Source organism: Dendropsophus ebraccatus, chromosome 2 (assembly GCF_027789765.1).
Source record: "Dendropsophus ebraccatus isolate aDenEbr1 chromosome 2, aDenEbr1.pat, whole genome shotgun sequence".
NCBI lineage: Eukaryota > Metazoa > Chordata > Amphibia > Anura > Hylidae > Dendropsophus > Dendropsophus ebraccatus.
This window is the reverse complement of record NC_091455.1, coordinates 91,923,859-91,948,057: the sequence shown is the minus strand read 5'-3', so window position 1 is coordinate 91,948,057 and position 24,199 is coordinate 91,923,859. Positions and strand designations below refer to the sequence as shown.

Below are 24,199 nucleotides of genomic sequence, written 5' to 3'. Positions count from 1 at the left end.
GTTTTCACATCACTTAATCATTGATAGATGTTTTTTTTATTCTTTCATTTAAAATCAGTAACACAGCACTTGCCTCCAACATTAGACGGTACAGTATTTCGCCAATGTAATGAAATCTGTGTGCTATGTGCCTTATCGCCATGCATTAATACTTGTAGATTCTCAAGTACATAATTGGTGAAATTACCAAAATATTAAAAGGGTTTTCTGGCCAGGACCCTTTCCCATGGAATGCCCAGGGAGGGGGTGAGTGAAAAAAAATAACATACACTTACTTCCCTGGCTCCCGTGCTGCCGTCCGTGTTCTGCTGCTCTGCTCTCTGATTTGCCTCTGCACTGAATGGCTGAGCGGGCATGCAACATTATGTCTCAGAACCTGGAAGCGGCCACACATCAGGGACCGGTGTAGACACCTTCACAGACAACCCCTTTAATGATAACATAATAACATTAATATGGATAGATGTCTTAATAAAGTCTTAAAAGTCTTAACAAAGTATTAGGTAAAGTCAGGTAAAGACTAATGTATTACATGTGGGTTTAGTCTCTATTGTCAGTTTAGTCAAATTTTTTGGCAAGAATAGCACTACATGCAGCACTACACCATGATGGAATCTATGAAGTAACCCTAGCGGAGCCCACTAAGGGCCTAATAGGATGTTGTCTGTGGGACTCTGGATATAGAAAATCAATATTAGAAAATCAATATTAAACCACCAGTATTGTTAGATACAGCTGATACCTCTGAATGATGTCTCTTTGATTTTATTACGACAAAATCTGCATTTTTAGGGGCCTGTGATTTTTGGGGGCAAGGTAGTGTGACATAGGGTCTGGTGTGCTCTAGAGCTGCAATGCCTTTGTGCTGAAAATCCCCACCCTCTCGATTCTTGACAGACTGTAGGGGCTTCACTACATCACTGGGGGCTTTTCTGTGCAATGTGCAGTTGTTTCACATGGCAGCGCAGATGTGGTAAGCTACTGAAGGTGAAAACTTACTTGTCAAGCTCATCAGACTCGCTTGTTTCTCGTTCCCCGCTCAATGCTGGCGCTATAAACCGCGTTAGCACATAGTGGGTAAGGGCCCGGGGGAGTCGTGGGGAGCTGCGGGGGGGCTGCCCGGGTGATCACAGCCCATTCCACGGAGCGATGGCAGCAGATTGTTGCTAAGTTGTTTGTCTTTCAATATGTCGAAAGGCAACGACAGATAATGATCAGACAAGATCGTTTATGTTGGCCGATTGTTGTTTTCTAATTCACCGAACACGGCTGATAATCGTTCTGTGTAATAGGGCTTTAAGACAGTTTTGTCAAAATTAGTGCACTTTAACCACTAGGGTTAAAAATAGCTCAGGTTTGGGATTTGAAAATTTGGGATTTACTTGGTGATGAGCCTCAACTGTTAAGGACCGAGAGGGAAAGTATTCCCAGCACAGGTGCATTGTGGTGCTTGGACACAACAGATCCTAGGACATGCCTCCTTGCCTCCCAAAGCTGCTAGTTCAAGTGGAGTAAAGCAACAGAGACATTGTTCAGCTGTATTAGCTTTTATTGCATCTTTCCTAACAATGCCTTTGCCTTAAGATCAATTTTTTTAGGTAACATTTGCTTGCAAGATGGTAAAATCAGATGTTCCTTATACATGTATGAAAAGTCCAAATGGGCATTTAAAAAAAAAAAAAAAAAAAAAAGCTTAGATTCTTGTACTGAATTTCTTCCCTATATATCTAATTACTTCCAGGTCTTTTCTCAAAATTGGGACCCTGCTGTTGCCATGCAACTGTGCAAACAATTTCCCAAAACCCTTGCTTGCATGTGAATTGACAACCAACTGCCCATACTAAAGGGACATCAGGAGACTGCAATTGAACAGTGCATTAGTGACCCAACATGGATACCCAAAGGTGGGCCATAACCAAGGGCAACTGGTTATCACAATAAAATCAGCACATGGTGGATAAGTGAGTCTATAGCTTTCAAGTCATACATTTTAATAAATGCATTTGTATAAATGGTACAGTATATTTAAAAATGTCTTTTTAATGTAATGCATCGGTATGTACCTAGTTTTCTTTGTTACACAATCCCTTTAAGGACCATTTGGCTTTAAGAACCAATAACATGTTTTTAGTTTATTTGAATTTACTCAACTGTTCCTGCTAAGCGGGCAGAAGCTGAAAGAACACTGGGGAGTGTGGACAGGTATTATAAAGATTTTTTTTTTTTACATATTCATCACAAGTCGACTATGCATCAATATTTCACGTAGCGATGTGCACCCAGTGGCTGATTATTTTCAGGCAGGAATAAATTACATGATCAGCCGATGAATGTTTTGATCAACTGATCGTTGTTTTTATTACACAGAGTTTGTTTTCATTTTGGGGGGTTTTGTGTTTACGCCATTCACCGTATGGTAAAACTGACATGTTAGGCATGTTCCTCAAGTCAGTACAATTACAATGATATGTAACTTGTATAACTTTAATTTATCTGACAGCTTTTAAAAAATTTAAACCTTTTAAAAAACAACTAAATGTGTTTAAAATTGCTCTATTCCCAGCCTTATAACGATTTTATCCTTTGGTCTATGGGGCTGTGTGAGGGGTCATTTTTTGTGCCATGATCTGTTCTTCCTATCGGTACCTTACTTGCATATAGGCAAATTTTTGATCACTTTTTATTACAATTTTTCTGGATTTGTATATCAATTGTTTAGGAACTAATACTACATTGGCTGCACAATATAAAATAGTCTCTCCTGTATGAATTGCTGCAGATAAAAAGGCAATTTCCATATTAAAAGCATTATAAAAAATAAAAAAAATTACATGATTCAGTTTGACTAGAATACGGCAGTTTTAACATATCTTTATTATTCTTAAATGAACATATCCTCTTTTGTAATATTTAGCAAATTTAAGTTATTTCTCTCTTTTACTGTGTTCTGCTTTAAAGCCTTCTTTTCTTTGTAACATCTGTGTAACTGTGAATGGTTTGAGATAGAAGTATGTTGCATATCTGCACAGCAGCATCAGGTAGATTAAGGACACCATCTCTCAAACTTTCACACCCACTGAACTCATTAGCAGATTGATGGCAGACAGGATGTCATTTGATGCACATGTACCTTAAATATAAGTGCTAAGCTGCGCTGATCAAATATAGCCAAGAAGCATGACAGGGACTCACTGCTAAGTAAACTTCTACACTAAAAACAATAGGGAATCTTTTACGGTTTTATAGAAATACAGCTGATTTGTTAAAAAGTATGGCTGCATTTTAATATACATTGCATATTTCACATCATTTTCAATATCTCTGTTGGCTATGAGTGGATGAAGAAGTCTGTGCTTACTGTATATTCACTGTCTATCCTCCGTGAGCCAAAGGCATGGAGTATTCTGGGCTTCATTTGACCATTAATTTGCTCAGTATTTTTACAAAACCTAGGAGTGGGACAAAGAGAAAAACTATAATGTAAAGACTTGCAGTCCTCAATGCAGAGATTTTCCCCACCTATCGACTGCCTCCTCATGAATGTTAAGGTGGCATTCTGCAGTGATGTCAGTCCAGGGATCATCACTGTGTGCAGTACTAATATAGATGCTAAGCGGCACTCAAGCTGTGTTCACATGATTATTGTGCCATCCATGGCACGTATATACTGCAACCTGTAAATATGGGTCAGACATGGGACCAAATCACTTTCATGTCCTGAATGTAGTCAGCTAGTGATTTCCTGAGTGTATAAATGTTTTCACCCAGACTCAAAAGCATAGTGTGCTGCACTTCTGAGTCCAAGTGCCAACACATATACTTTTGGGAAATCATCCAGATGTGGTTAATAGCTGGTTCATTCAGGCCATAGAGATCAATGGGGCTTAAAGCGAATATACCAGCGGTACATCACTTTTCTGTTGAATAGACTGGCACACGGTGCTGGGCTATTAATGGGCACTGGACCGGAGGAGGGCCAGCTCGCCCCCAGTGGAAGAAAAACCCCTCCCCTCTATGACGCAGCTCAATTAGAATATATAGAGCCACGTCACAGAGTAGAGGGGGTTCCCTCCCACTGGAAACTGGGTCAGGGTTCAAAAAAGGGACTGCGACATCAGCATGCCCATGTCAGCGCCAGTCTACGCATGGTAAAAAGAGAAAAGCGATTTGCTTTAAAGGGGGTTGGCCACTTTATAGTAAAATTGTTCAGTGTACAGTATTAGTAAGTGTACTCACTGTATATACAGACAGCAGCTCCCTGTGTTCCTCATAGAGCTAATATCAGACTCCCCTCCTCCAGGCTGTGCTGCCCTGCTATGTGGTGAGTCTGTCCATAAAATGGCCGACATGGAGGAGCATGTGACTACGCCCCGCCCCCCAGTGTCTACCACTGAGCCTGTATAAGCCTAAAGAGGACACTGGGGGCGGGTCATGGTCACATGCTCCTCCATGTCAGCCAGCTTATGGACAGTCTCACCACAAAGCAGGACAGCACAGCTAGGAAGAGGGGAGTCTGATTTTAGCTCTATGAGCTACACAGAGAGCTGCTGTAAGGGAGTACAATTGCAATGTCCCAGAGAGGGTGTGACATCTGATGTTTCCTGCCCACCTGTAATTATCTGCACTCTGAAACATATTCCCTATATGTACCTGTATTTTATACTTGTGCCTTCTCTATTTATTTTATTCCACTAGATGTCACTGTGTCATGTGAACTGTATACACAACTGTAAGGGAAGGGTTAACTGCTCAACTGGCAGTTGTGCATGAGGTGATGGTTACTGTCCAATCGCTGAGCTAGGTGCCTCAGGCGATCTGTCCAATCCCTGTACAGTATTAGGTCCTTCCAGTCTGTGTTCAGCCAGTCAGGGATTAGATTATTCCCCTGAGGGACTTTCTTTCAAGGCACCTGGTATAACTATCCCTGTGCAGAGCTTTGAGAGAGAGGATTATTTTATTTTAAGTCTGGAGTAACCCTCCGTCCTCTCCTCTGCCAAAGCCAGCCAAGCCACAAGATTCAAAGAGTCTCCTATTAAATAAATAAATTATTCAAGCATTGTCCCTCCAGCAAGAAGCTGTGTCCAAAGCTACAGATACCTAACTCAGAGATCAGATCATATATATACAATATATATATATATATATATATATATATATATATATATATGTATTTGTATTGCACCTATAAGAAAGAGACTGTCTGCCCTGTATTGCAGGCGCATACCACTCCTGGCCACTGTGACAAGGGCCTCAGGAGCACCACCATCTAGCCCTGTTACACACCACCTAGCATCCCCTGGTCATCACACAATTACTTAAACTACAAACAAAACTATTTTACTATAAAGTGGCCAACTTATTTAAGCATTTCTGTGCTCAAGAACTCAACAATTGCTTCAATTTCATAATAGAAGCTAATTCTGTTATGTACCTTAATAAAAGTAGAAGCATGAGATAGAAAACCAGCCATTTTTCACATAAATGTAAAATTTAAGCCAATGTAAACATTAAATGAGAAAGATGAGAAAAACTTCTACTAATGTGCTCGCTCCTTTTCATTAAAAAAAAGGTCATGTTTCACATGTTTTTTTTTTTTCCAGTTTGTTTTTCAACTTTTGAAGAATATATTACACCCAAAAATTGATCTAACACCCGTATAGAAAATTCATAAATTATAACGTTTTATTCAATGAATTTACTATACAACATAAACACATAAAAAAGACATAATTCCAGCATATATACGCAATACAGTCAACACAATTCATGCAACCAATATAGTCAGGGTGCTCAAATCAACCAATCTCTGTAAGAATGCAAGTCTTTAGGAATAACAACCACTGTTTTCACTACTGATATCACTCCATAAGGGTATGTTCACACTAAGTAAAACAAGCGGAATTTCGCCGTGGAATCCCGCCTGTCTCAGTGTCCTATAGCCTGTCTATGAGAGAGCGTGCACTCCTCTGCTGAGCGACTCTCCACTCAAAGAAGCAACATGTTACGGCAGCAGTAGAGGAGCGCACGCTATCCCGTAGAGAAGCAGGCAGAATTCCGCCTGTTTTACTCAGTGTGAACATACCCTAACACAGTGACACAGTAGGTGTTGTACCAGCACAATTAATATACTGCTGCTGCACAGTTCTTAATTGCACCTTATCCATATTTTACAGTCAGTGAACCCCAACACGCGATTCACGGCAATGCTTCCTCAGGATAGATTCCTGAGCCACACGACTTTAAAGTATAATGATAGTAGCTGGGATACAGGTACTGGGCACTGCACATACCATTTCTTTACTCTAGAAACTTTAATGCCTACTTTCGAAAGACATTGACTAAGAGCAGTAAAGATTCAATATCACAAATATTATTGTGATTGTGATTGTAAAGTAGAAAAAAAAAATATATAAAACTGTTCATTTTATTTATGCAGTACAAGCCTATGCTGAGAGTTAAATGACGGCTTCTGACTCTATTTACTAAAGCCCTAAAGATAACACAGTGTTTGGTTTTGATGATGCAAGAAATCTCAATCACAAATATGAATCATTAATAATCTTGACTTGAGTTCTTCAGCAGAACAGATAAGCAGTTACAGCAAGTCTTGATTACACCTAATCCACTTGAAAATAATTATTCTTCTTTGTAGTATATGAGCCAAAAAGACACAATCATTTTGCATATTAATGAACCTTCATCTATAATTATTTCTATACAAATCATCAAGAAGTATGCAAATGTTTAAGTAAGCCTTGAAGGGTGTGTTTGGAGGCTGACTGTCTGACTCTTTCTAGAGTATGTCTCCTGACAGACTATTGACAATGAGCAGAGTTATGCCATCACATAATTGAAATGGAAATACTCTATTAATTATACAGGGGGAGAGTCAAATGGCTTGCACTACTTCTGATACAACTAGGTGAGAGGATCAAAGGGCGGTAGGTAAATCCTGGATCGTATAATGTGACTGGCTAGTGGAGGTGCTGAACGCTGAACAGTCAATCCAACATAGGCAAATGAAGAAAAATAGAAGCGGTCACTCAACACTGTATCGCCATGGAATGCTTTGTTGGGCGTATAAGATGGCCCCCAACTTTTCCAGTTAAAATATAGAGTTTGGGATATACTCGCTGTATAAGACCCCTCTTCCAACGCACACTAAATAAAAATTAATAAAAAAAATCAGATGGCAGAGAGATCTGAGAGGCAGAGAAGTAGGTACAGTAATGGCCAGTTCACACTGAGGAATCAGCGCTAATTCAGTGAGGAAAGTGTTCTCGCGGAATGACACAGAATTCTCACAGAATTTTGTGCGGAATCCGCAAGGAAAGTGTTCCGCTTGGAATCACCTCTGGGGGAATTCCATGCAAATTCATTCTCCATTTGATCAAATTCATTTTTCCAATTCCGCACGGATTCTGCGCTAAAGTTCTGCGGGTATTCCGTGCTGATTCTGCACTGAAAATTTTCAGAGCAGAAACTCACTGCATAATTCATTTCTATGGAATTCCACCAGCGGAATACGGCAAAGGAATTGACATTTCAATTCTTCTGGCAGAAAGCCAGAATCGCCTCAGAAAATTCAGCATGGAAATTCCGCTGTGTGAACTGCAGAGCGCAAATTCTATTTAACTCAATAGAATTTGGCTCTGCACTATATTTTCAGGTGGAATTTTCAGAGAGGAATCAGCCCTGAAATCCAATGTGAATTGGCCCTAATAACGGTAGGATACAAGGGTGGGCCAGACGGGTGAAAGAGGTGTGTTTTTATGGGCACAGTACCACTCTACCGTATCTCTTTTTTTCCATTCCCCAGACGCCTGCAGCTTCCTCTGCCCTTCATATGGTCGTGGCGAGATGCAGACATTTTTTAGCTTTCCCCACCATATGTGACAACTGCAGATTCTCCAGTACAGTTCGGATGTTTTTCAGCACCGACCCTGTAAGATGACACCTGGCGTATAAGACGACCCATGTCTTTTGAGAAGATTTTCCTGGGTTAAAAAGTAGTCTTATATGCAGGAAAATACAGTATTTTATTTCCAATTATATATTGATAAAAACATGACTGCTTACATTTTAACGGTTGTAATATCATACTAGGAAATAACCCCAAATCTTGGCTCTGTGATCATGTTTAGGAAGGGGAGAAGGGCATCTGGCAATGTCTGTTAAAGCATTGGTTTTTCTCAAGGTCACCATATGGTTTTAGTTTGAAGCCCTTTATATACAGGGCTCACACAGTTGTTTACAGTGATCGCTTCTGTTTGCAGCAATGCCTCCGAGACTCAGTTTTGCCTCTAGTTGTTCCTCCTTAATGTGTTCTCTAAGGAAAACAGAGAGTGCAATGTTCCTGCAAGTTTGCCATGCTGGATCTTTCTGGCAATAAGTAATAGGGATATAAGTGATAGAAAGGTTATTAGTGATCTACTGTGCTAGCTCAGGAACAACCTGCTGGATGCTGAAAAATGTGGTATGAAAATAACCCTGTCTAAACTGCAGACTGTGGCTGGATTCACACACAGTATTTAGTTTTGATGTTCCCTTCAGGATCAAGAGGACGAGGAAAACAATGTATGGCTATGTTCACATGTCTTTTTAGCTGAAATAACGTACATAGTTTTTTTTATAATGACGGCCATAAATAATTATCATGATTATTATTAATGGTCGTCATTATAAACAGTGTAGATGTTGGTGTGTGAACATAGCCTATTAGTGACAGGAAGAAGAAAAACTGCAGCGTTACAAAAATAAATAATGGGGACAATAGATTTATAAGGTGGTCACTGACCATTTGAATAGCTACTTCTGCTTAGTATTTTCAGAAGGAGGCTTTCACAATCACAATATGGCTGGACATAACATTGGCCCCAGTTGTAAGGGTTCAGCTTCAGTATTTTCCGAGGCCAATGTTTCAGAGGAACTTGTCCATTCAAAGTAGAATAAGGCGATAGGTCCAGATGGTGTTTTCCCCCAGAGAAGATCTGTGATTGTTGCCACCCTGAGGCATCTGTATAACCAATCCCTCTTAACAGGTGAGGTTCCTGATGATTGGAGAACATCCAATGATATACTCATCCACAAGAAGGGGAGTAGAGAAGAGCCCAGTAACTACAGGCCAGTTAGCCTGACATCTGTAATAGTAGAAACTATGAAAATGCTTCTAAAAAAGAAGGTAATTGTTCACCTAAGAATTGACAATTTGATGGATCCAAATCAGTATGGCTTTACTGAGGGCAGATCATGCTTGTAACAAACTTCCAGCAAATGTGGTTGGTAAATCTAGAATAACTGAATATAAACATGCCTGAGATAAACATATATCTATCATAATTAGGGATGGTCCGAACCTGCCGAGGTTCGGGTTTGTACGAACCCGATCCTCGGCAGGTTCAGACCATCCTTAATCATAATTTAACATTTTTTTATTGGATGGACGGCATTTAATGTCAAATTATGGCCATGGTTTCAAAATAACGACGGCAGTTAATATTTGCTGTTAAATTACAGCCATTCAATAAAAGCGGCCATCATTTTGACAGTGTGTGTGAACATATTGTCACCGAAGAACATGTCCGTTAGTGGACATTTTTGTTCTTCTGTAACTTCATTTATGAGTCTATGACCACTGGGCTACCAGACATACGAGTTGGGGGTACTGATACCCTGATGTTTTTGTTGTGGCCGTCGGTGTGTGAACATAACCTCAAAGTTAATCTTTTCTGCACACTGATTTACTGAGACCAAATTGGAACATTTGCAACATTAATAATAGAAGATGTATTAGGATAATCATGCTCATATCAGAAGATATACAAAGCATGCCTATGTGTACTATATCCCATTAATTCTTGCACTGATTTTTCTTTCTATGTTATATGTTAAAAGTAATGAGCATAACCCCACACATTATAAGAAAAGTTTAATTGCTTGAATGGTAGTTTTCACTAGACCATGGCCTAAAATAGTCTTCAAAACACATCAGCTAACCTATACTTAGGGTATATTCACACGAACCCCTTATACCGCCCTTAACCCCTTCTGCTCCCGGCCGGCTCCCCCGCTGTAAGCATACTTTACCTGTCCTTGCTGCACGGGTCCGGCGTCCTGCTCTCCTGTCCGGCCAATTAGTGTGTTGCCCAGCCGCAGCCACTGATTGGCCGGGCGGGAGAGCAGGACGCCGGACCCGTGCAGCAAGGACAGGTAAAGTATGCTTACAGCGGGGGAGCCGGACAGGAGCAGAAGGGGTTAAGGGCGGTATAATTACATACTCGCTGCGGTCGTTTAGACCGCAGCAAGTATGTAGTGTATGGGAACTGCCAGGACCTGCCGGGCTCGCAGCGAGAATCTCGCTGCGAGCCCGTTCGTGTGAATATACCCTTAGGAATGAAAGCACAAAGCCAGATACATACCACTCAGTCATATCATATATAATCAGCTAATGAAATAATACCAGCATGTTTTGTGCTGTAAAAACTTGATGACATCAAAAATATCTAAGACGGCAGAATAAATAAATGTGTATCGATCATCAATGCTATGAAAGCCAGTATTATGCAATTCACATTAATAACTCCTTCTCTCTTTAACCTTGCCTTGCTTGGGTGGTGTTATTATCATTAGATAAAAATTGTCCTTGATGCTTCTAGACAAGGTTAAACATTGGGGAAACATTTTTTTTCACTGAGACTTAAAATAATGAAGCGTTACCTTTCTAAAAAAGATATTTTGACTGTATAATTATAGCTTGTGTCAACTGAGTGTTCCTGTTGCTGCCAAAATCGGGCTGGCAGTTGCCCTTGAGAAAATGCTTATAGTAAAGTAGTATACATTATAGTACTCAGCTTATGGACCACACCTGTGGACATTGTTTTATGTATTCTAGTAATGCTATTTCATTTAGAAGGAACGAGTCAACAGAAAATGTCTTTTGTTTAAATGGCTTTAATGTTAAACAGATTTTGTTTTAAAGAATTTTCTGTATTTCTTTCTAAATCTCTATCTATGTTTTAAAATAACCCTGAAATCTCACAGTTTGGGGCTGCGTTCACACTACGTATATTTCAGTCAGTATATTTCAGTCAGTATATTTCAGTCAGTATATTTCAGTCAGTATTGCAACCAAAACCAGGAGTGGATTAAAAACACAGAAAGGCTCTATTCACACAATGGTGAAATTGAGTGGATGGCCGCCATATAACAGTAAATAACTGCCATTATTTCAATATAACAGCCGTTGTTCTAAAATAACAGCAAATATTTGCCATTGTGTGAACAGAGCCTTTCTGTGTTTTTAATCCACTCCTGGTTTTGGTTGCAATACTGACTGAAATATACATATACTGACTGAAATATACGTAGTGTGAACGCAGCCTTACTCTGGTCTAAGTCTTACAATACACAGATACTTTTAGTTCTGTAAGGTACATTTTTCAGTATTTCGCTCTTCATCATCACAGGCAGCAATACAATGTATTATGTGGGTCAGTACAATTACAACAATATCCAATTAACATAACTTTTTTTACTGATTTAAAAAAAAAATTAAACTTTTTCTTAAACTATGAATTTGCTTATAATTGGCCCCAATTGCACTTGGGTGTAGTAGTGATTGACAAATTGTGCTAGCTCTAGCAGAGTTAGAAGATAATTCCTGCAAAGTATTTCCCCAAGGAAACACCCCCGGTAGGTGCCTGAACCTCATATTGCTTGTTACGATCATGCCTTCCACACTCCCATTCCGTTTGTCTCTCCCTGCCACTCCACCTGCACAATACTGAAGGCAGATTTTTACTGTCGGGGATGCCCAGCCATCTTAAACATCACCCAGACATCCAATCCACATTAAGGGGAGTGCTAGTCTGGCCAGGCCAAATGATGCAGCGGTCTGACAGCCTGTCAGGAGTTCTGGAGCATCTGGCCAATCACAGGCGGCCCAGTGCCCTGGAGCAACATGCGCGGGGAGATTTCAACAGGCAGCTACAGTCTTACTGTCCTACTACTTGTCCTACTTCACCACTGTTTCTACTGTGCTCAGGGTCGGCTCCAGGTTTCTGTGGGCCCTTGGCCGACAGAGCCTCAGTGGGCCCCTTTTGTGGAGCAAATCGTGGCTACAGAAGGTACTACAAAGATCAAGATATTTTGCGTGCCCCCATATTGTAGTTAGACCACATTTGGTAAGCTTGAGAAATGATGCGCTTTTCTTAGACTTATATCCAATGACTTACAGGTGACGTCTTCTCTGATTGGAATCACTCACTTTTCTTTTTCTTCCCATCTGGTCCGAGCAACAACTCTTCTCTCCAGAATCTGCCAGAGAAACAGTTTAGGTTCTTTGCTGCGGAACATCTGTGCCCTCATATAGTAATAACGGCCCTCTGTGCTTCCGTTTAATAAGTTCTTCCCCTATGTGCTCCCATATTGTAGTTAGTCTCCTTTGAACTTCCATATAGTAGTTAGACCCCTTCTGTGTACCAATATAGTAATAGACTTTCCCTGTGCTGTTTCCCTATACACTATTAGCTCACCCTTATATGCTCTCCTATAATATTTAGGCCCCTCTGTGCCCCTTATAGTAGTTTGGCCCTTTATGCACTCTCAAGTAGTTAAACCCTTTTTCCCCACCCCTACATTCTATTAGGCCCTAATATAGTATTGTCCCCATCGTGCCTCTATATGGTATAGGTCCCCCTCTGCAGTGTCTCCCATATAGTTTACCCCTCTTTAAAGCATCCCCCCATATAGTATAACCCCCCTCTACAGCACCCCCATATAGTATAGTCCCCACTGTACAGCATGCCCCCCCTCTACAGCATGCCACATATAGTATAGCTCCCCGCTCTACAGCTTCCCTCAAACAGTATAACTCCTCCCTCTACAGCATCCCCCCATATATTGTATAGCCCTACCTATACAGCATCCCCCATATATTGTATAGCCCCTGTCTACAGCATCCCCCATGTATTGTATGCCCCCCTCTACAGAATCCCCTCATGTATTGTATGGCCCCCCTTTACAGCAGCCACCATATATTGTATACCCCCCTCTACAACATCCCCAATGTATTGTATGGCCCCCCTCTACAGATTTCCTCATATAGTATACCCTTCCCCCTGCATCATTAATCCCCATATTGTATAATCCCCCACTGTGGCCCCTATTGTGTGAGACAACAAAAACATTATACTCTGAGCAGCTCTTCAGAGGTTCCAGTGCAGACAGCGCAATGCACAGCTGTCTGAGCCAGAAGCTCTCTTCTCCAGCACACATCGCAGCCACAACCCTCTCCTCTCTGCAGCAGTCAAGGAAGTTTTGAAAGTCCCGCTATTGGTAGCCATGCAGAGGTATGTCTGCTGCCAATAGCTGGACTTTTAAAGTGACAGAGCGCTGGTAGAGGGGGTCAATGGCGGCACTGATGCCGCAGCGCTCCTAGTGCTGCATTAGATAACTGAGAGCGCTCCAGGCGGGGTGGGCCCCTGGAGGCATGGGGGCCCCGACACTTGCCCCAGTAAGCTGGCCCTGACTGTGCTCTATTCCTGTGTACCTGACCTCTGCTATTGTTTCCTGACCTTGGCTTGTATTCCGATTTTGTACTTTGCTATTGACTGTGTTTCTGACTTTGGCTTCCTTACGGTATTCGCTTTGCTTCTAATTTAATGCTGCATTTGCAGTCTTTATTCTTAGCCCTGGCTTTTTGCTGGTTTATCTCTTGTACTCGGATTTGTGACTGCTTGTTGCTGATCAACACTGTCTGATGATTCTTACCACCCAACTACCCCAATACTTGGGCTGGGTTCCAGTTAGGGCTCATTGTACCCCCCTGCTACAGCTGTTGTGGACACTAGAGGTGCATTGTGCGCTATTGTGTGCAATTTGATTAGCTTCCATAAAATAAAAAGCCTCCCCTGTAAACAGACTTCCCTGTAACCTCTTAAAAAAAATAATGTACTGAATTTGTGAATATTTTGTTGCAAATGATAAAATTTCTGCTGAAACTACATAGCAGGAAAACAAAAGTAGACACATTTAAATATCAATTACAATTGTATAAATTGTTTTCTGCAAGATAAATAATAGGTTATTACATTGTACTCCTACCTAATTATTCATAGCATTCTAACCCGTGCATAATATATAGATACACTAATTGGGTATCTTTTTTTATTTTATTTTTTTCATCATAATTTTATTAAAGAAGACATCATTATACCTGCTAAATGATGGTAAAAAAAAATTAGATATTAGATAGATTATTATGTAGCAAAAATTAAAGGTCAGCAATGCATCACTAAAATTAAAGAGTCCCATACAATTGTTTTGTGTGAGACTTTGTTAGCATGCCACATTTGAGCCATACACAAGAGGATTTCATAGCAGATAAAGGGCAAAATGTATAATTTGGGATGTTCACTCCAATCCTATAACACGTTTGCTGTAATACTGCTGACAGAACATTATACACTTTTGTCCTTAGACATTACTCTGTTGAAATAGCATTGTGTGTTCAATTAAAGTGAATATGTTACAGTGAATAGGTCACATTTTTTGTCATCTGCATGCACAGTGTTATGGCCCTATTCCACGGAACGATTATCGTTCGTTTTCGGACGATATCGACCGCTACGGACGATAATCGTTCTGTGGAATAGAGTGCATCGTTCATGTCGGCTGATCGTTGCAGTCGCTTGTTTTTCAACATGTTGAAAAACAAGCGACTGATATAGCAGCGATCTGCTGCCGTCGCTCCGTTGAATAGGAGCATCGGCAGCAGATGCTGCTATATCCTATGGGCTGCCCGGACGATCTAGCGATCCGCCGGGCAGCCCCCCCGCAGCTCCCCGCCGCCCCCTCCCGCACTCACCCGCTCGCTGCAGCCGCGTTGAATAGCGGCGGCAGCGAGCGGCGAACGAGGAGCAAACGAGCGCTGACAGCGCTCGTTTGCTCCTCCAACGACTCGTGAAATACGGGCTTTAGAGAGCAGGAGGAGTGTCAGGAATGTGCCTTTGCGCTCCTCAGTTCCGGTTGTGTGGCGCAGAAGGCACTGAACCTGGTCTGAACAAGGTTCTGTTTTTATTCTTTCAGCCTCACCTGCCTTGCCTCTCAGCCTCTGGCAATGCAAGAGTTACTCTGCTAGCTTGATTCCTGCAACTGCAGCAGTGTGGTGTTTCTTAACCAGTTAGGGTCTTTGTGGATCTGAGCGCCGATCCAATGGGGATCTGGACCGTGCTCCTGGTCCTCATAAGTAGTCAGCATGGTCAGCAGCTAGTCGCTGGCTACTTGAGTAATCTAGGCTAAGCATACTCTCTGATATCTGCTGTGTGTATCTCTGACCTATGCCTGTTCCCTCTTTGTCCTGTTTGCCGCCTGCCCTGACTTATAGCCTGTTCTTGTTTTCCCAAATTGTGTGGCAATTTTGTACTTTTGCTGCCTGCTGTTACCGACCTGAATTGTTGATCTTGGATTTCTTGTGTTTGTTTGTCTGTCGCTGTTCTGTGTTTCACCCTATTGAGTATAGGGACTGTCAAAGTGGTTGTCAGCAGCCGACTACGACTGTCTTGTGGAAAGTAGGCAGGGACCGTGGGCGGGGTCAGCTAAGGGCTCACTGTCCGTGTCTTGTCAGAGTGCCTTTTGCCATACCTGACGCTGACAAGGAGCTAAGAAGACTGAAATCCCTAAAGTTTATTACAATATTATTTGGGCGACCATTGTATGTTGAAAATATTGTATCTTGAGAACAAAAATTATTGAAAACTGTAAATTGGTTCAGAAACCCCCCAAATTGAGAACAAATAAAGATTTAAATAAAAATAAGCAGATAACTAATATGGATAAAGCAAGTCCTTACATATAATAGAAAAGCTACTGGAAGCTGTGAATGACCAGAGCATTTTCAGAGTCCTGTACAGATCACACAGGTTCCCTAAAAAAATAAAATGAAGCTGCACTCATCTGGTGCTCAAAGGAGCAACTCATCCTGGCACAGATGAAGAGCAGTACAGGACACGTAAAAGTAAAAATCTGATTGGTTGCTAGGGGCAACTGAGCTAGTTTCACTTTACACCATGTTTGATAAATCTCCCCCATAGAGCTTTATTCCTTCTTTTACTATTGCATGAAGTCTTCTAATACTAGCAAAAAGTATAACGTCACATCACACGGTCTAACATACTTTAGTGCGGGCTGTGCAGCAGCAGGGACGGGTGCATGAAGCAGGGTAAACTCTGGCAACAGCTCCATTATGGGATGGGAGAAAGACCACCGGGATGATGAGAATCATCCTGATCCCGGTGGTCTCTCTCCCATCTCTGCACTGGAGCTGTCATTATCTGTATTGAGTGACATTAATAGCAGCCAGTAGACCGGGATAGAGCACATACTGGGGGAGCTGCTCTCACTGATATTATGGAGTAGCCACCATCATATCTTTAATAGTGTTGAATGAGCACAAAAATACCTGAGCCAAACTCCATTGAAATCAATGGGAGACTCGAGCATTTAATAAAGTGCCCTCTGAGCGGAGAGTGCCTGGTTCACCTTCAAGTAATCTATTGCATTTTTTCGTTCTAATTTTTGAAAATTTCGTCCCTTTAAGGCATATGTACAGTAAATGAAATGGTATTCAGTAATTTATCAGTATATTCTTGCATAAACCTATTGCACTCTAATTTTTGTATATTTTGTTTACACCTTCCTACAATGGATAAAATATACAAAAATAGAATAAAAAAAATGCAGTAGGTTTCTGCAAAACACATTAGAATTTCAGCAGTATGCAGTCAATTGACAAAATACCACCAGAGTTCTAATGTGTCTTGCAAAAGCCTTTTGTAGTATGGCTATATAATTACCAGGCATGGAGCTGGCAGGCAACAGAGTATAGCTTTATGTGATCGTGACTGGTGCCAAGAATAGAAGGAAGGAGGAATAGAGATGGTCCAACAGCATCCAGGATCGTGCAAATCTTCAAAATATTTAGATATCTAATAAAGTTTTCAAGATTTGCACTATCCTTGATTTGGACTTTGGACTTTCTGTCTTTACCATGGAATCCAGGGGATACCTAAACTCCACACCTTGGTTTAGCCAGCTTCAACTAGATTGCAACTTTTAAGGGTTCACATGCTTATGGGGGGCTCACTTGGCTTCTGGGTGCTATGTCTAGCCATTTAACTGTGGGCACTTGTAATGAGAACTTAAAGTTAATGATGTAATTCTCTGATTGGTAGATATGGCCGCAATGAGCATTATGCATTCAGTTACAAAAGGCTGCTCTGTTCCTCAGTACTCTCCAGTAGTTAAGTGAAGTCACTAATAGGCTGAAGAGTGAGGAGAAAGAGGTGAGGGTGGTGGACTGAATGAGAGCCAGCAGGGTTTTTTTTTTTAAAATTACAGAGGGGGAGATGCCTACATGGGTAGGAGCTACCTGCAGGGGGAATGCCTACATGGGGAATATTGCCTAATGGGGGATTGCTACATGGAAGATACAACCTACTGGTGGCCTACCTGCACAGAGAGGCCTAACTACTATGTCATTACAGTCAATATTCCCTCTAAGCTTCAGCCACTGCTAAGCTGAATAGCAAGTGAGCTGAGCAATGTTCAAGCAAAGTTGAGCAAACCAAAAACCTTACACAGAAACGTCAGTACCTTAGTCTAATGTAAGATAGCAAATTAACTCTACTGGAAAAGTCGGTGTACATTCACATGGATAGCGGTTACAGATTTGATGCAATAGTTAGAAATGTAAATATATTGGTTTACACAGCATCAGATCAGTGCAGTTACATCCAGTGACTCACGTAGGGCGTCTTCTCTGATCAGTTGCTCTTTTTTCCTTTCCAACCAGGCCGGGTTGTCTTGAAGACTTCTCCTGCTCCAGCACATATAGTAGTTAAGCCTCTTTGTGCTGTCACAGCATCTAGTGGGTTAAAGAACTGACCACAGCAGTTACTCACACAGAGATACTCCGTTGAAAAAAAATCTTTGAAATGGTGCCAGAAAGTTAAATGGATTTGTAATTTACCTCTTTTTAAAAAATCTCAAGCATTCCAGTACTTATCAGCTGCTGTATGTCCTGCAGGAAGTGATGTATTTTTTACAGTATGACACAGTGCTCTCTGTCTGTGTCAATAACTGTCCAAAGCAGGAAAGGTTTTCTATGGGGATTTGCTCCTGCTTTGGTCAGTTCCTTTCACAGACAGAGGTGGTAGCAGAGAGTTTGGTGTCAGACTAGAAAGAAAACACCACTTCCTGTAGGGCATACAGCAGCTGATAAGTACTGCAAGGCTTGAGATTTTTAAATAGAAAGAAATTACAAATCTATATAACTTTCTGACACCAGTTAATATGAAAGAATTTTTTTCCCTCAGACTACCCCTTTAACTAATGGAGATCAGAGTTATCCCGAATGTTTTCAATGTATTTACACAAGAACAATGTCATAAATGTCACATAGTACTGTATGGTATTCAGTAAACTACAGTTTGTTATCTGTGGCACATGGAACCCATGTGATTAAATAGAAACAGGCGATGCATATTAAACCCATTTGGAAGTATGCCTGACGATAACTGTGAAGCACATTTATTGTAGATGTCCTCTCCTGACAAAGGGGAAAAAAACCTGACTCATGCTATTGTTTATTTTTTGCATCTAGCAACATAGTAACAAAACCTGCATTTTAGTTATACATTAACATTGTGTACATTTAAAATAAACGTGTCATTTATTGAGCGCTGTGCATGTGACGTATCTTGAATTTGGCACGCATCCATTCTGTGTAAACACAGCTCATGTCACTGAGTGCTTTGCACTGACTTTGACCTGTAGTACTGATATTCCAAGTGAGATGCAGCTGACAGCTCCACCAGGAAGCAGCACACATTCATCTTTATTACTACCTCAGCTGTTTCGCTTGCTAGGAGATATGCTAGAGCCTTCATATAATTGCACAGCAGAGCTCTGATGTAGAGAGGGAAGACAACCAATCAGCCCTGAGCTGTGGGACGTGCACAGCTGAATAGTGAAAGCAGGGCCCTACATGGGGAGGGTGCTGAGATAGCCATGTTTGTTCTAACAGGAACTTCCCAGACCAGGCTTGTTTGCACAGCCTATGGCAGGCTTCCAATCTAATTTGTGAATCTTTATTCACACCATATTTTCAAAGTAGGTCATGAAGCAGAGTAATGTGAGCGGGAGGAGGGGGGTATACTCACAGCAGCAGTCACTGGAAAGGGGATAGGAACTGAGTCAGTCACAGGGGCGGTGTGCAAAGCATGAAACTGAATGCGCTGGGCCTGCTGTAGCAAGGTGCTTGTCTTGTTCAAACAGCTGACAGACAAGCTTCAACAGACCCAACCTCTCTGCCATTTATAGAAGGACAAGGACCAAGTGTTTCCCATGCCAGCTTATACATGCACTGCTTAAACATTAACCTGAATGAAAATACAGTAAAAGACATATCACCTTGACTCTCGCTGCTGCATAAGGGATTTACCGCTTGGATGTTAGGGCAGCAGAGAAGAGACGAGGAAAGGGGAAATGCAGGCATTAGTTTATGACGCTGTCTGCAGGGAAAACTACAAGGCCTGGCCATATGTTTCAGGTGTCACACAGCAAAGTTCTCCTATGCTGGATGTGTAAAATCCAGGGAACGATCTGACACTTCACATGCTAAATAGGTTGCCTAACAATTTATGAACAAGTGGGGAAGTCAGACACTACATCACACCCTTCCCAGCTCGGCTGTGTATTCTTGGTATCTGCATGTTACTTGCTGTTCACATGGTTATCATTCTTTTCTGCAATGATTTTGTTATATTAGTTAAGTTGAATTATGAAGTAGGGGATTTACTAAGAATGGTGTATATTACGTATTTCAAGTGTCTTCCGATCAATTTGGTAGATTTATATAAAGTCACAGGCTCCTTAATAAATAAACTTTTTCTGGTTTGGAATGTTTCACCATCATACATGGCAGCTACATGGAATCTGTATTCTCCTTAGGCTTCTCTCACACTCAGGAAGCCCCTTGGCCCACCACATTGCTCCTACATGACTGGCTTAGGAACAGACCTCTGCTGTCGTTCTCGCAGCAGACTTTACTGCTGGTCATGCACTTCCTCCATAGGCATCCAGGACCCTTATTCCTGCTGTTAGTGACACTGTAGTCATAACAAATCCTAGGGTTCTGCCAGATCGTCCAGATCTTCTCCTAACCCTTAAAACAGCTCTGTTAGTAGCCCTCACGTCAGCTTGACGGGTTAGCGAGATAATTCACCTTTCTTCAGCTGAGCCTTATACTAAAATTCTTCCAGACAGGATCATTTTTAAGCAAGATCCCACTTTTTTACCAAAGGTAGTGGCTAACTACCACAGATCACTGGACATAGTTTTGCCATCTTTTTGTGAAAATCCAAAAAACAACAAAGAAAGGGAATTTCATTCTCTTGACATTAGGAGAGCAGTGATGACTTATTTGTCAGAGACCCAGAGTTTTAGAAAGGATAGATCCCTATTTGTTCAGTCTTCAGGGACAAATAAAGGTAGTTAGGGATCTAGAGGTACCTTGGCTAGATGGGTCAGGCAGACTGTTTGTCTATGTTATTCTTCTTCTGGCCTGTCTCCTCCACTGTCTATCAAAGCTCATTCTGCCAGGGCCGTTGCCACGTCCTGGGGGGAGAGAAGTGATGCTTCTCTTGACCAGATTTGCAAGGCTGTGGTCTGGTCCTCTCCACATACTTTTTTCCACCACTATCGATTGGACCTTTCAGGCTCTTCTAGTTTATCCTTTGGGCGTAAGGTCTTACAAGCGGTGGTCCCCCCCTAAGACCACCTCTGGTACTTTCTCTGGTGGTGTTGTTATGTCGAAGGGGAAAACAGTAGTTACTCACCGGTAATGTTGTTTCTCTGAGTACATGACAGCACCAGGGCTTTCCCACATTTTATTCATTTTGTTCTCTCACTGGGGTGATTCTCGAGGTGTGCAGCAAAAAAAAAAAAAAAAGTGGTTTGAGATAAATTATGTTGGTGAAGGATGGAGAGGAGGGCCCACCCTTTTTTTCTCCAGGTTTCCTGTCCCTGGTACTTTCTCTGGTGGTGCTGTCATGTACTCGGGGAAACATCATTACTGGTGAGTAAGTACTGTTTTTCTGCATAGTTTTAGGTCTTGTTTACAAAGTGTATGTTGCTGTTAAACAACGGCTGTTTTTGAAGATTGAAGCAACGACCATTGTTTAATAACAGCAATAAATTACATTGTAATGTATGAAACATCGGCCATGGTTTTTACACTCTGTATACACTATGGCCGGTGTTCTCTGTGGCCCCACAGAAAATAGACTTGTCTATTTTGTGCAGACACACAAAATAGACTGTGCACATAATGTACGGTTATGCTATTGCTAATTAAATCACTTATCCTCTATCCACAGAATAAGGGAAAAGTGTCAGACTTCAGAAGATCAGACCAATAGGTCCACCCAACAATCTTGAAGGTCCTTGTGTTCAATAGAGCGGTGAGTCACACATGCACACCACCATTTTATTTACTGCAGGAAAGGAAAAGGAAAAATTGCCAAACTCCTTGGAAACACCAGCGCTGTCTTCACAAAGTCATGGGACCAAAGTTTTTAGGTGAAAGCAATAAGAAGCGTTTATTTCAGATAGCACAAATATAACGCGTTTCCAGAGCCTAAGCTCTCTTCGTCAGATACAGTGCTTGCCTGTTTTCTTTTTCCTCTACTATTTTATTTACTGTCTATGGAGCTGGCACCTTCATAAACAGGAAATTTAGCAACAGTGCGCATGCACGACTTGCCATTTCATTCAATCTAAAGACTCAAGGCTCCATTCTTGAGATGATTGTGGGGACAGAGCGGTTGGGCCCACCCGATCGGACACAGCTCTTTCTCAAGGATAGGGAACAAGTGAATTATCTCGGAATACCTCTTTAAGGGTGCCTTCACACTTACAGTATTGCAGTGGATTTCAAGCTACAAGCTACGAGCAACTAGAATGCTGTCGCTGGGCTAATACATTACCCGCTCATGCTACCGGCTGCTTCCCGGCTCCCTGATGTTTCGCTCAGCCAAACAGTACGCCGTACCACGGCAGCCACTGATTGGCTGAGTTGGACATTAGGGAGCCAGAGAAGCAGATGGGAGCACAGACAGGTAATGTATTAGCCTGGCAGTGGTGGGTTAAATAGACGGTGGCCAACATTATAGTGTATTGCAGTGGATTACTCTGCAGAGCTCGCAGCATGAAATCCACTGTAAGGCTGGGTTCACACTATGTATATTTGAGGCTGTATTTGGTCCTCATGTCAGGTCCTCATAGCAACCAAAACCAGGAGTGGATTGAAAACAACTTCCATTATTTCAATACAACAGCCGTTGTTTTAAAATAACAGCACATATTTGCCATTAAATGGCGGCCATCCACTCAATTACAACATTATGTAAACAGATCCTTTCTGTGTTTTCAATCCACTCCTGGTTTTGGTTGCTATACAGCCTCAAATATACAGCCTCAAATATACGTAGTGTGAACCCAGCTTCTGATACTGCACGTGTGAAGGCGCCCTTATGCAGTATTGCTGACTACATGACAGAAACTTTAGTGACGACACCTCCAGCTGTTAACTAATACTAATATATTCATTTTTTAGCTCACAGTTTTACTATGACTCATATGAACTGATCTGTTAATAATTATACGTTATTGATATTTCATCACACCATTTCTGCAGAATATGGTGAGTATCAGCCAAGTGAGTGTGCACTGGAAAAGACATCTACCCCAGAGAACAGATTGATATTTAAAAAGCTTTGACTACACTTTCATCAAACTGAAGCTGATCACAGCAAAGTTAAAGTTGGGGAAATGATGGCTACCATATAGTGCAGCATAAATGAATATTTGAATTTTCTCAACAAAAAAAGCTTTATTTTTGTTAAACAGTATTAAATACATTAGGGGAACTCCAGGTAGAGGTAAAAAAAAAATAACCTTCTGCAAAAGGATATAGCATTACTTACCTATTTATCCCAGTTTTGAAACTACCAAAAACCCATGTGTTGGGTTTTTTGTTCTGTATTGTGTGGTTGTACTTCCTGGTTGAGCAGTTGTATACAGTACTACAGGTTCCAGAATACAATGCTTTCCCTCAGCTGTTCATCACAATCCCCCACCCCGCCCATTCCCCACCCAAATCTGTTGCAGAACTTCTAGGCTGTGTTCACACATTCCAGTTTCATTGTGTTACTGAATTATTTGCAGTCCTTAATAATTTCATTGTAGTCCCACCCACACAGCATACTGTATTCTCTACCTGTAACACCACACAGCGTGCTGTATTTTCTATCTGTAACACCACACAGCACACTGTATTTTCTACCTGTAACACCACACAGCGCTGTATTCTCTACCTGTAACAGCACACTGTATTCTCTACCTGTAGCACCACACAACACACTGTTTTCTCTACCTGTAACACCCCACAGCACGCTGTATTCTTTACCTGTAACACCACACAGCACGCTGTATTCTCTACCTGTAACACCACACAGCACTGTATCCTCTACCTGTAACACCACACAGCACACTGTATTCTCTACCTGTAACACCACACAGCACGCTGTGTTCTCTACCTGTAACACCACACAGTGCTCTGTATTCTCTACCTGTAACACCACACAGCACGCTGTATTCTCTACCAGTAACAACACACAGCACGCTGTATTCTCTACCTGTAACACCACACAGCACGCTGTATTCTCTACCTGTAACACCACACAGCACGCTGTATTCTCTACCTGTAACACCGCACAGCGCTCTGTATTCTCTACCTGTAACACCACACAGCGCTCTGTATTCTCTACCTGTAACACCACACAGCACGCTGTATTCTCTACCTGTAACACCACACAGCACGCTATTACTACTATGGACATTGGAATAAAGAACTTTTTTAATATTTTTTTTTCTTTTCATCTCCGCGCACATATTATGATCAAGCATCTTTTCTTTTATCTTTAAAGTTGAGCCCCACAAAAAGGACTTTATCCGATATTATCCTACATGGAATATACTGGTTATGCCTTGTTTTTTCTCCAGGTGGGATTGGCAGTGTCAGCTCTCATCAATTAATTGTATTACTGCATCATTTTTGTGAATACGCTGCAGTACTGCA

The 24,199-nt window shown here is 41.5% G+C and overlaps 1 long non-coding RNA gene across 1 annotated transcript; it reads right to left on the bottom strand.

Moving 5' to 3' along the window:
* Nucleotides 1-236: 236 nt before the first annotated feature.
* LOC138783359 (uncharacterized) lies at nt 237-4,729 on the bottom strand. Its single transcript, XR_011361665.1, has 3 exons — nt 4,651-4,729; nt 3,359-3,449; nt 237-428 (listed from the first exon to the last, which is right to left on the bottom strand). It is a non-coding gene; the product is annotated as an uncharacterized lncRNA (long non-coding RNA).
* Between the last annotated feature and the right edge of the window lie 19,470 nt (nt 4,730-24,199).